This window comes from Dipodomys spectabilis, unplaced genomic scaffold, assembly GCF_019054845.1.
Source record: "Dipodomys spectabilis isolate Male_0828 unplaced genomic scaffold, ASM1905484v1 ptg000006l, whole genome shotgun sequence".
NCBI lineage: Eukaryota > Metazoa > Chordata > Mammalia > Rodentia > Heteromyidae > Dipodomys > Dipodomys spectabilis.
Window position 1 is genome coordinate 5,318,310 of NW_024870683.1, and position 13,626 is coordinate 5,331,935.

The following is a 13,626-nucleotide window of genomic DNA, read 5'->3' on the forward strand; positions in this document are numbered from 1 at the left end:
TGGAATAAAAACCTCAAACCCTGATGGGCATCTGTGAGGATTTTTATTTGTTTCAGGTCTATACCTAAATTTCTTCACTAACTACTTCACTAACTTCTCGGTATCCCTTATGCCCAATTCTTCTTTTGAAAAAAAAAAAGAGAAGAAAGAAAAATGCTTCATTTTATCCCTAGTTCCATCTTTAATTCTCAGAACAATGAGTTGAATTCCTATCATTCTCCAAAAAGACCAATTAGTTCTGTTCTTAAGTAGGATAAACTCATGAATGTAGATGTGTGTGTGTGTGTGTGTGTGTGTGTGTGTGTGTGTGTGTGTGTGCCAGTCCCATGGCTTGAACTCAGGGCTTGGGCACTGTCCCTGAGGGTTTTTGCTCAAGGCTAGCATGCTTTAACATTTGAGCCACAACTCTACTTCCAGTTTATTAGAGATAAGAGTCTTACATACTTTCTTGCTCAGGTTTTGGCTTTCAACCTAGAGCTTTAGACCTCATTCTTCTTAGTAACTAGTTACAGGCATGAACTGCTAGCACCAGGTATACATCATTATTTTTATTGATGCTTCAATTAATCTATCTTTAGTCAGTGAGGATTTTTTCAGGGTGGCTCCTGACTCCTTTTGAAATAACCCAATTTCCTTTGATGACTTCCTTCTTTTCTGATATAAAATCTCCTCATTCATTTTGTACATTTCATGCTCCAGAACCTAGACCATTTCTCCAAGAAGCCCTTTTTCCTTTTGGAGGGATTGGTAAGTAGAGACCACAATCTGGGTGTCAGGGGAAGGGTGCTCACGGGTTTGTCTTTGTAGAACCAATGCCAGTTTATGTTTCTTGGCTCTTATTGTTAGATACTACCTCAAAGGCAATTGACAAAATAGAAAATCCTGACTTCAGCCTCACAGTCAGGGTATAAAAGAATTGGGAGTTGAGAAGCAATAGTTTAATAGCCCCCATAGGTGTAGACCATGGTTGTGTATTATTTTTTTCTCTTTGAAATTTTTCAAATAAAATTATCTATACTTTATATACTTTGAAAGATATCTAAGCATATTTAAATAAATACAAATATATTAAAATACATATTTATATATTATAGAATTATATATAGTTTCATATATATATATATACTTTTTCGTGCATTTAATTATTATAAAAGTGATGTACAGAGGGGTTACAATAACATAAGGCAGATAAAGAGTTCATTTACTTTTGGACAATGTCACCCCTTTTCTTGCTTTCTCTGTTTTTCCCTCCCATCCCCATCCACAAGGTTTTTTTGTTTTTGTTTTTGTTTGGGGGGGGGGGTTACTCATCATGCCAAGCTCCTAGCAAAGCCAGGACCAAAAAGGTAAGTTGTGCTCTCTACCTTCCAGAGACTTCAGTAACTGTGACATTAAGGAACTGAGGGAGGACATTTTTAGGACACCAGGACCAACGATCACTAGCTACCCAGGTACCAAAAACTTACGCCTGCAAAATCTCTTGATGTGAATTCTGCACACAGAGCAATCAAGTTGCCACTCTGAGGGAGGACTTCTTAATCCATTAATGTTTCTTAGCATTTGCTCTATTTTTAAATTCTTTTTTTCTTTTTATGTTTTAGTTGTACAAAGGAGTTGCCTTTTTTAAAAAATTTTTGCTGTATAAGTGATATACAGAGGGGTTACAGTTACATAAGTCAGGGATTGAGTACATTTGGTTTTGAACAGTGTCACCCCCACCCAGTTTTTCCCTCCCGACCCTTCTCCCCCCAAATTGTATAGTTCATTTCCAACAGTGTCTACTGAGGATCACTGCTGGTGGGACAAAGTAACTCTCTTAATGCCAAAGCCATACTCAAATTCTCAGCTTTTCATTTTGACAATGTGTTTAACTGCATACTCACAGGCCATCAATAGAGGGCAGCAGCTGACCATGATCTTGTGGACTCTTTTGTTGTTATTTGGGTTCTTGTTTTGTTTTGTTTTTGAGAAGGATCTTCCTGTATAGGCCAGCCTGGCCTCCAACTCCCAGTCCTCCTGCCTCTACCTACTGAGTTCTGGAATTGCAGGAATGCACCACCACATCTGCACCACTTAATCAATCTCCATGGCACTTTCAAGGATGAATCTGGAATAAACATATGTATCTTTCTCTGTCATAGTTTGTTTCTTCCCACAAAGAATGGGAGTTGTTTAAAACATTGAAAATGACATGTCAAAGCAATCTCTTCATAAACTAGAGCTAAAAATGAGCCACATTATCAACAAACTTGATATATATTTTTTACACTTTCATTTGTCAATGTTGCCAAATGATCTTATTGAAGAAAAAAGAAACAGTAGCAACAAACTTACCTGACATTGTATTTTGTGCTACTGAATAGACTGGATGGATAATTCATGCAGATTTATCTCCACATTGAGAAAAACAACAGATTGTATTTTACAAGTATCCAGCAAATCAACATATATGAAAGATATACTAGACATACAGAAGTTCCTTGCAGGTCTTGAAAATTCACACTTGAAAGGGGACCCAATGAAAGGATCAAGGAAAGGATCCTTCACTTCCGTGCCAGGGGACCACGCAGAGGCAGCCAGGCACAGGAGAAAGATTATTACAAGGTTTATTAGAGGAGCCATATTTCTCCCGAAGAAGAGCACATGGCAGCCTTCACTATCTAGGTAGCAGCAGGGTCTAGGGGTTAGGAAGTGAGGTAAATGGGAGTTCAGGCGGGTCTGGGTAGAGAGAGGGAGGGGCCAGCTCTGTGGCCAGAACAAGTCTGGGTGGAACTGAGGACAGAAGGGCATAATGCTTACATTCCCCACTCTGTTGTTTAATAAAAATAGGGGGTACCAGGCCGGGGGGTATAGGTGGAGATGGCTTTTTCTGGAGCTATTTCCTGCTGTAAAGGGGTGAAGTAGTCAGGGGTCCCTGTTTTGTTGCTCCGCCAGATACCATGCAAGAAGCATCTGCTTAAAAGTCCGCCTTTTCCATGACAATAGTTATCTAAAATGCTAGACACAATTAATAAAAAGCAAAACTGCTGTTAAGGCAAAAATTGCTGTTAGCAGCCCAAGGGAGGAATATGCCATGGGAAGACTGATTCCCAGAAGGGGCTATCAAAAACCTGAAATTGCCTTTTTTTTTGTCTTAGATTGGAGTTATAGCATGGTACCTGACGCCCAGCATCCTGGAGGAGGGGGAGTAAGACTTTTTCTGCTTTATGTTCACAGTAACCTGAGGAGTAGGTAGCAGAGATATGAGCCAATGGGTGTCATGGGCTCTTTTGGCTACTTCCTCTGATTCTAATCTCTCCAAGAATAAGGGCTGTGTTTACCTGGTGCTAATAAATTACTGGCTACAGTAGGGATCTCAGCCCCTGGACAGTGAGTGCAACCTGCACGTCACGTCTCCAGTGTTTTTTTTTTTTTTTTTTTGGTTGGCCATGGGGCTTGAACTCTGGGCCTGAGCGCTATCCCTCAGCTCTCTAGCTCAAGGCTAGCATACATCATTTTTCTATTAAATAACAATGTGCATGGAAGTGTACCATGCATGGCAAAGCATGATATAAGGTCAGATGGATTTCGTTCTTAGGACTCTTCAACACACTGAAAAGCCCAGCTGATGTGCCATATAACAACATTTTAACCCAGCCAACAACAGGCTTCATGAACTACCCTGTCACAAGACCTTACCCCCGGAGATATCACAGTCATCGCAGTCCGTGTCAGTACGCTCTATGTTTGCACAATGACACCGCCAGATTTCAGAATCATTCCCCAGGCCACACCAGACTAACTGAAGCCAGTGTGAAAAACACGAAGGTGTTCCTCACAGCTGACCAGGACTCAAGCACACTCCCTGTTGTTGTTCTCAAAGTAGCAGAAGCTCTGGCAGGTGAGGATGCTGGAAAAATGCTATTTCACCTGAAGGCCTTTCTTCTACTAGCCAATGATGAGATATTTTGGTGTCTGGGCTCCATTACCATATTTGGGTGGCCTCCTCTCAGAAGATAAATGATATAACTCCATAAAGTATACAAACTCTGCTGGTCTACTAGCACAATCTTTTGTATCAGGACAGAAAAACTTACTAATGAGACACTGCATGAGCATAATAATATGGCTCTCAACTCATTATTTTTGTGGTTGTTGTTGTTGTTGTTGTTGCTTTCTGAAAAGACCCTGAGACCCGAACTCAAGATGTAGAATACAAGATGGAAAAGCAAGTGGATGGGTGGAGGGGACAGATAGAAAGAATACTAATATCCCCCATTAGATATGATGGCTCACACGTGGCGATGGTTTAGAAGGCCGTGTTCCAGTCATGACATCTTCAGCAATTGGCACTGGCTTTAAAAAAAAGACTACGGTCTGGGCAAGACCAGGCTTAGTGAACTCTAAAGACCTTGCTTACCTGTAGCTATTGTCACTTGCTATGAGGAGGCAGTTGAAAAATTCCAGAGACTCACCAAGAGCTAAATGTCCCCAACATCCAAAGTCCAGAACACAGCTCAGAAGGCAGCAAAGAGTTCCAAAGAACCTCTGTATCTAAGGTCCCCATACACAAAACCCTGCTAATATTAGGAGGCAGTGGATTTCAGAGAGCTCAATCCAGAAGGCAGAAACTGCAAGTTAAGACCCAGTATAGACAGGTGGGAGGCTGTATAGAACCATAGTTGGGAGTGAAGACATAAGAACTTCAAGCTGTGGTTACTAGAAGTTTGAGAGGGTTGCTAATGCTTAAGAGCCCAGATCCTGACACGCAAAACCGAGTTGTAACTCTACCTGCTGGATTTCCAGAGCAGTAATTCTTGAATTCCTGAATCCATGATCCTTGGACTTAGAAATCTTGGGGGCATGGGCTTCTAGTTCTCAAGGCTCACAAGCAAAAGCCAAAGCCTCTGGGTTTGGAAGCCCAGCTTGTGAATTTCTGGAACTCAAAGGCCTTCAATAGTAAGAAGCTTCCCCCATGCCTATCTGATTTCTATCGGGATACAGCAAAAGAACTCCCCAGGCAGCTATTGGGTGGCATCAGCTCTTGTTCTAAATCCGTAAGAAAACAACAATAACTTAAAGAAGAGGCTGAGATCTGAGGATCACAGTTTGAATCCATCTCTGACAGCAAAGTCAGGAGACTTTTGTTTCCAATTAACTACCAAAAAGCCAGAAGTAGAGCTGTGGCTCAAGTGGAGAGTGCCAGCCTTGCGCCAAAAAAAAAAAAAAAGCTAAAGGACAGCACCTAAGTCCTGAGTTCAAGACTCCATACTGGCAATAACAACAACAACAACAATAATAATAATATTTAATTTAACTGAAAAGGAAACTGTGGTGACTTTCCAGATAATCTGGGCAGGAAAAAAAAAACCTCATCTTGGAGCTAAAAAAAAAATCTAATTACTTTTCTGAACTCACATTTACCTGGCATGGCACAAATCTAAGCAACACCAACGCAGGTCTAGAGAAGGCAGCTGCTCAGGCCTGTTTCTCAGCCATTTGTCTGCCTGCAGGTTTATGTTTCACACACAGGACGTTTTGCATTTGCTTGGACACCGCCGCTGACCATTTATCATCGTGTGTGCACGTGAACCGCGAAAGCTGGGCCCGATCCCAGAGCCCACTGGGCGTGCTTCGCACAAAGAGCCGGGCTGGGCTGGGCGGAGGCAGGGGACAGGCCGTGAGGGGCCCGGCGGCCCTGCTCCCGCCCCAGCACCAGCCCCACAATAGGATCCCTGCGGTGATGGCCCAAGCACCTTAAAGGAAATTAAAGAAGCTTGTCTTCCGCTTGGGCTCACTGCCCAGCGCCAGCTGGGCACTCGCACTCTGTGCCCCTGCGGGGGTGAGAACCAGCCCTGCCGCAGGCCCCGGGCTCACAGAGAAGGACGGAGTCCAAGGAAGCCCGGCCTCCACTTCCTGTCCCTGGGCGGTCAGCCACCTCGGGCTACCTCCCGCGGGCGAAGGCTGGAGGGACTCCGCAGAGGCCCGGTCCCTCAGTGAAGCCACGCCCCTCCGGCACGCCTGCCGCGGAGGCCCGCCCATCGCCAGAACTCCGCCCCTTCCAGGCCACGCCCCCTCGCAGCCCGTGGCCGGGGTTTGACCACCGCCGGGACCACGCCCCTCGCCACAGGCCCCGCCCCTCGCCAGTCCCGGCCCGGCTCCGCCCCTCGTCCGGTGGCCCGGGGGTGGCTGGAGGAGGAGCGTGCAGGCAGCGGACGGAGCTCTCAGAGCGGCCCGCTGCTCGGTCCCGACCCGGTCGTGAAGCCCCACCGTGCAATCCTCGGTGAGTACCGACTGGTCCCACCCACATCCCAGAGCTGGAGGCCGGGGGGCCACGCAGACCCGGCGGAGTCGCACCGGGCCTTGTGCGCGGCGTCCGGGGCGCCGCGGCCCGGGGGAGGCCGAGGGGCTGGTTCCGGGGGAGTAACCTCCCCGGTGTCGCGCCGGGGGACCCCCCCCCCCCCAGCCGTGGCTCTCCTCCCAGCCTGGTCCGTGCGCGCCGCGGGGAGGCCGTGCGGGGCCGCGAGCGGGGGTCCGGGCCCCGCGGGGTGCGGGCCTCACGGCGGGTCCCTGCCCAGGCCCGGCCCGCGCCCGGACACATCGGGAGTCCTTGTGGGGTGAGGGGGGCGGAGGGGGGTGAGGAGGAGACGGGTGGGCGCACCTCCTTCCTGCCCCCCACCCACCCCTCTGGAAGGGAGTTCTCGAACTTCTTTAATTTTTGGACTCAGTACCCCTTTGCACTCTCCAGAACGAGTGACCGAAGGAGGCTTCGTTCCTGCGATTTGTAGCTGTTATTAGTTATCTATTAGTAAAGCCGAGAAACTTTGAGTGTGAGTAGTAAGTCGCTTAAAATTAATACCAGGCTAATTGTATCTTAACGCTGCACGTTTTTTTTTTTGGTAAACTCTGTTTTCCAAAACGAAGTTACTGAGTACAATGTGGTACTGCTTCCCGTTTGCGAAAACTCTTTTTCAATCTCAACCTTAGAGAAGACAAGTGCAGAGCTAAGTGCTGTGGTACTCTCCTGTAATCTCAGTACTTGGAAGGCTGCAGCAGTTAAGATTCCAAGTGTGGGGTCAGTCTGAGCTAAGTTTCAAGACAGTTTGAGCTACAGAGGACTATCTGTCTCAAAGAAGGAAACTTTAAATAAATAAATAAATAAGTTTTTTGTACCTGCTCCTGCATGCATTCCGGTCTAATAATACATGCCAGGTAGCTCCTGGAGACTTCCACAGTGTCCAGCTAACAAAGGCAAATAGCATCTTAGGCTTCTTATGGTAGTGGTCTTGACCTTGTAGATACATAGGAGTCTGGTGCACCACCCTTGCAGAGTTGTGAGTGTAGGAAATGCTTGAGAGGCTTGATCCACTGAGCCCACTTCTTGTTGGTGATTCGCCTGTAAGTGGAACACCTCCTCCACCCCAACACCAGAGATAGTGTTAAATGTGATCCATGGGACTGAGCTTGATCACTTGGGATACCAAACACTCGCTGCCCACATTCGATGGTGGCTCCTCTGTCAGCCTTCTGAAATCTCAGCGTGGCTCAAATGAGGCTTTGGTTGTTTCTTTGCTTCTGTCAAAGCTGAGCCTGTTTGTGGTCTCAGCATTACAGCATTGATGTTGCAAGCAGAGTCGTGGGTTGAGAGCAGGGCCTCTGGAGAGATAGTGCCAAGTGTGTAGGGTGTGAGGATTACCAAGTCGTTGAGAGGTTATTTCCAAAAGAAGGAAAGAGCAGGGTTTTTTTAGCTCCTTTCCTGGTGCTCACTAGCCATGGGTTTGTTCCAAGAAGCTTCTCAGTCTTGGTGTTCTTTCATTTTCCACTTTCAGAGGTCTCGTGCTGTGTCTAGTCCTCATCCAACCCTACCAGAAAGTGGTTGTTCAACATGTCAGGGAGAGTCCTTCACTGGACTTCACTTCGTCAGCACAAGTTCCTGAACAAAATTATAGACAAAAGACACATCATAGGAAAAAACTTCTCTACTTCTGTCCTCTTCCCCAAAGATTCTGTCATTGGAATAAAGCAGCTTGGACACTGCTGCTGATCATTTATAATAGTGTGTGCATGAGAACCTGATGCATATGTTACTGCAGAGTGAACTAGTGGGAGCAGGGACAGGAACCTAAACTCTGAGCCCCTTTTGTGTTCTTTGTGGAAGATTCTACACGTTGATGGTAGAACCTCACTTGCTTATCGTGTCAGGACATAGTTGCTGATCTGTTTATGACCTACCCAGTTCTGTACTGTATGCTAGGAAAGTGGAGCACAAAAGATAACAGTCCCTGTCTTTCTGGAGATTACAGTCTAACAGTTTAGGTTAATGAGACAATCCTGCCACATGTTTATGGGAAACATGGTCCTATTCCCTAATGAAAGTGTACTTCAAAAGCATGTGCTAAAAATACCAGTGCCACATTGTGAAGATAATGGTAAAATTGAACGTTTATGAGCACATGCCTGACAAAGAACTTCCTTTGTCTTGTTTCCTCCAGCCTTTTTATGGACTAACTCACTATGATTCTCTTAAGTGTTCATTACAGGAAAAGTACTCCTAACCTGGCAAGCCTTAGGGAAGATACTTGATCTTTCCTGGCCCTAGTGACTTTGGCTTAAAAGAGAAGATTTGGACCATTGATAACAAGCGTTCATAGCAACCACTGCTTTACTGCCGCTGCCTCATATTTGTGCCTGGCTCTTCCCAACTCTATGATCAGTGACATCATATTATTTTAGTTTGAAATAAGCTACGAAGAGAATATTTATACCATGGAACAGCCAGGGCTCCAAATCTGGGCTCTTTTCCCCTGGAGAGAATAGTGGTTAAACATTTACTAGAACACCATTGTTACTGTCAGAGCAAAGGTATTTTGTGTTTTTGTTGTTCTTGGTTTTTGTTGTTGTTGTTGTTGTTTTAACATAAAACAGACTCACCTGACCAAAGACATTGGATATGGGGTGTTTTTCACGTCATAGAATATGACTCTGCAAATTTTCTGTGTAAAGTGGAAAACAGAAAAATGGTAGGGTTTGTAAACTATACTATCTCTATTGCAAATATACAGTGTGTAAGCAGTCATAGGCAATGTGCAAAGAAACATGGGTGTGTCCCAATAAAACTTTATTTACAAAAGCATGAGCTAGGCCACAGTTTGCAGGTCCTTGTCCTAGAATATCACAGCAGGAGCTCTGTTTCAAGATCATTTCATAGGAACAAAAAGTCTTCAGGACTTTATCCTAGGGACCTGAATCTCCAAGATAGATATAGCTGGGAATAGGAACTTCAAAGGACTTGGGATTAATCATTAAAGAATTTATAGCAGGTTGTTTAAAGGAATGCCACATGTTCAAGTTTTGAGGACTTAGCCATTGATGCTCAACAGAAATCTGTATTCTCTACTCCTTTTTTGGAGCAGTCCCAGGCCTAAGGTAGATGGACCTGCAGTGTAACTCAATGTGTAGATTTTCTTACACAAAACCCCATAGGATCTCTAACAGCTATCCTGATTTCAGGACCAGCACCAAAGGATATGCTTAAAAAATCCTTGTGCATCTGTATTTTACACATTGTATAGACACACAGTGTGTATTCATGTGTGTATATGCATGTATTATATACATGAGTGGTATGCATGTGCAATTACACAGTTTGTGAGTTTAAAGTAACCTCTTAAATGTATGGAAGACAGACACCAAACCTCAGTGTGTACCAGAAACAGGTTCTGAGCAGTAGAGGTAGAAGCCAATGGGGAAGCTTTATTTTTATAACACTAGATGTGTCTGTGTGCAACATTTATATATTATTTTTACAACTTTACAAAAAAAATCCTTGAAATCTCAGCAAGCTATACTTTTTTTTTTGTCAAGTCATGAGGCTTGAACTCAGGGCCTGAGTGCTGTCCCAGAGCTCTTAGGCTAAAGGCTAGTGTTCTGCCAATTTGAGGCACAGCTCGACTTCTGTTTTTTCTGGTGGTTAATTGGAGATAAGAGTCTCATGGACTTTCCTGCCCAGGCTGACTTTGAACCATAAGCCCCAGATCTCAGCCACCTGAATAGTTAAGATTACAGGTGTGAGCCACCAGCACCAGGCTAGCAAGCTACACTTTTTTAAAACGGAGCTGGGGTTCTTAGGTAATAAAAATCTGCCAGAACCCCTCTCTCTCCCATTAAAACTAATTGTCAAATTACACTTCTGAAGTAGTATTTGCAGTGCTAGCATATATAAACTCAAACTGTCATTGAAAGCAGGCCCTTCTCAAGTGAAAACTTTTTATTAAACAGTATTAATGTTTGACTCTTATTAACTCTTGTCCAAGGTTAGAAGTATTAGATCAAAGTGTCTCTTAAAGGGCCATTATGCAGTCTTTATACTGGTGTTATAAAAAGGCTATGGATTTGCCAAAAGGTTAAGTGGCTTCTCTTGATGGGGGAAAGGGGTATAGATTTTTAGGTTTTTCTTCACCTTTATTTACAAGTGTTTCCCAGCATGAACAAATGATAAACTTGATATGAGCAAAACTGGCCTCTATTGTTGTTTGCACATACTGAGGACACAGTGGCCTCCATTTTTTTTTATGCTGACTTATCACCAGCCTGCCTGGAAGCAGAACCCTGCTGGGTTTTTCCCCCCAGTGGGAAGTAGAAAGATAAGTGAGAAGAGCCAGGCCTGAGGAACTGAAGACAGGCGTACCGTAGTCACGGAGTGCTGTCGACTTCCCCCAAGGTCTCTTCTGACCCTTCTCTGCCATTAATCACAAGGGGACATGAGAAAGTTCTGCATGGGTTTAATGCCTTCCGCTGACCATCATTAATTGTCCTTCATTATTATTATCATTATTTTAAATTTTTGGTGAAAAATATCAGAAGTACAAAGAAGTGAAATGGAAACTGTAGATCCTCCCCCTCTACCATGATGAACACTGACACTTGTCCAATCTTGGTTTCACTTGGACCTTTCCTTGACCTCACTCCTTTTTCCCTCTACCAGGCATTGGCTTCTTCATGTTCAACTATTGAACTTCACACACACACACACATTCTTTTTGGTTGTGACTGTTAAGAAGCTAGAGTGTATTGCCCACCACCAAGGAAGTCTTAAAATTATCCTGTCCTAATGGCAGTCTGTTGGAGCTTCTGCAGCACCTGTACACTTGCTGTTTCTCATTCTTTCCTTTTGTATTTGCTCTTCCCTCTAAATGACTCAACCTGTCTTTCAGTCTTCTGCATAGCCTTTCTCAAATCCCAGCAGTAACGCTCTTTCTGTGGACTTTTCTTATGACCATTATCTTACTGTAATTAAATGTGTGCTAATCCGCATCTCCTCATTCAATTGTAAACTTTACTTAAAAGCAATGTGTTTTCCTTATCTTCTTTTCTCCCGAGGTTTTTTAGCTATCATAATGCAAAGAAGATAAGAAATACAAGCTAAATTAATTTGGATTGGTCAAGATCATTGGGAGGAAATTTGAGTATAAAAAAAATCATCATACTAAAAGAAACATTTTCAGATGTTACCTAGGGCCAAAAACATTTTATCCTATCTGCATATTGTTTTAAAACTCATGATGGGGCTGGGAAGGTGGCTCAGTGGTAGAGTGCTTGCCTTACATGCATGAGGCCCTGGGTTCGATTCCTCAGTACCACATAAACAGAAAAAGCCGGAAATGGCTTTTCAAGCCCCATAACCAACAAAAAAAAAATAAAAAAATAAGTAAATAAAAATAAAAATTCATGATGTACCTGTATAAAAAAGTGAAGGGGAACTGGAACTTGACTCTAAGTGGTAGAATGCTAGCCTTCAGTAAAAAAGCTCAGGGACAGCGCCCAGGCCCTGAGTTCAAGCCCCATGACTAATTTTATTTTTTAAGGATGGTTTTGTTGTTTTTCATTTTGTTTTTTAAGAAATATTTTTCACATATGTATGTTGAATTGTTAACTCTTTTCTGACCTTAAAATGCCTCATCCCAGGAAAACTATCTGAAAAAGTAAATAAAACTAAACAGAGGCATTTTCATTGAATGACTGAGTTAAATTATTTATTATGTTAAATCTTTTTTTTTGAGGCACTGGGATTTGAGCTTAAGACCTCATGCTTGCTACGCAATGGCCTTCTGAATCCTGTACTAGATCCTAAAATCTTTAGCAAAAAAAGTAGGTTATATTTAGAGCTCCCCGACCCCCCAAGCCCCATGAAGTAAATCAATAGCTATACCATGAATGATGTAGCTCCCAGCATCCACTGTGCTTCAAGTGTTAACCCATTTAATTATCCTAGCAGCCTTTGTCATTGGGGCTTAGAACTGTACTCATAGGCATTGTTACCTTAAAACTGCAAAGAAACAAACAGAGGTTTAACAAACTATAAGGACTCTGCTTACAGCAAGTAAGTGATAGAGTTTGATTTTAAGTGCAGATTAGAAACCAAAAGAATTTGGGATTAGATGCTGTGAGCATGCAAAGACATGAAACCATCTTGCTAGGCATGATAGGTCTTTTGCTCAGAACAAGTTCTTGTATCCCTTCATGCTTTGAAACTTCAAAGATGAGGTCACTTTCTGAACCCGTTGTTTCTCTGATTGCCCATGTTCTACTGTAGCTTTGTTGTCAAGAGCTAATCCAGGCACTCTGCTGAATTATCAGACTCTGTCTGGGCACATACCCCTCTGTGGTTTTCTCACATTCTCTCCTGACCTAAGAACTCTGGGTACCATGATGTCTTTGGATAATGGGATTTACCAGGGTCCCTTGCCCCAATATGGGACACTTAATCGTTCATTATCCTTGTCAGCCTGTCTGTGCCCATTATTGTAGAACTACAAAGCAAAACACACATTGTGCAAGTAGTCCATGAAGTGACCTTCTATATGATTGAGAAGAATAGCAGTAGGCAAACCACTGCTGAGAGTCTTGCATATGCAAGAGCTGAGCCAAGACACAGGTTTAGTAGGTATGGTTTTACACGATCAGGATCGTGAATAGGATCAGGAATAGCCTTGCATTTGAGGTTGTTGATTATTTTGACCCACACTGTTCAGAAAGGGAATCAGTCACCTCCTGAGTGCTGGTGATGCCTATATTGTCCACATCAACCCATCCCATCATACAAATGTTGCCCAAATCAAGGCCATTTTAGACAGCTTGAGGTTCACTATCTGGTCCTCGGCTCGTGGGTACCATTGAGTTTGAAGATTATTTTAAAGTGAGTTTTGATTTTTAAAATCGATTTGGTAAACTTGAATCTGAGTACGTAAAGTGACTATAAAGTGATATTGTGTGTACAGTCTGCTGGGTGCCTCATGGTAGATGTGAGAGAGTTGGCTCTGGCATCAGGAAGCCTAGCCTTAACCCCCTAAACAGCTTCTTCCTTGTGATTGATGTACCATCCAGGAGACCTCTGCAGGTGACTAACCCCTGTGATGCAGTCTTGTCACCATCTGCTTCACTGGGGGTTGCAGTGCTCTAGCAGCGATGGAATACTTGCTCTATAATAGTCCACATTGATGCTGTTTTTCCCAAGCCATACCACCTGAGTTCCAGGGACCCCCAGATGCATTGTATCTGAAACCAGCATCCCGCTTCCCATCTTCGTTATTGGCCTTGACATTTTCCCCAATAGAAACAGGAGTGATTTTAGACCTCTCTGTCCTTTCC

The 13,626-nt window shown here is 43.7% G+C and overlaps 1 protein-coding gene and 1 non-coding gene across 2 annotated transcripts in view; one reads left to right on the forward strand and one right to left on the reverse strand.

The window, feature by feature from the left end:
• Positions 1-1,416: 1,416 nt before the first annotated feature.
• LOC122124380 lies at positions 1,417-1,625 on the reverse strand. The gene has a single exon (XR_006150530.1). It is a non-coding gene; the product is annotated as a U11 spliceosomal RNA (small nuclear RNA).
• Positions 1,626-6,158: 4,533 nt separating this feature from the next.
• Aco1 (aconitase 1) overlaps positions 6,159-13,626 on the forward strand; it is a 49,491-nt gene continuing 42,023 nt past the window's right edge. The window contains exon 1 of the mRNA XM_042697610.1: positions 6,159-6,262. The gene's annotated coding sequence lies outside the window, so the exon portion shown is untranslated. The remainder of the gene's footprint in view (positions 6,263-13,626) is intronic.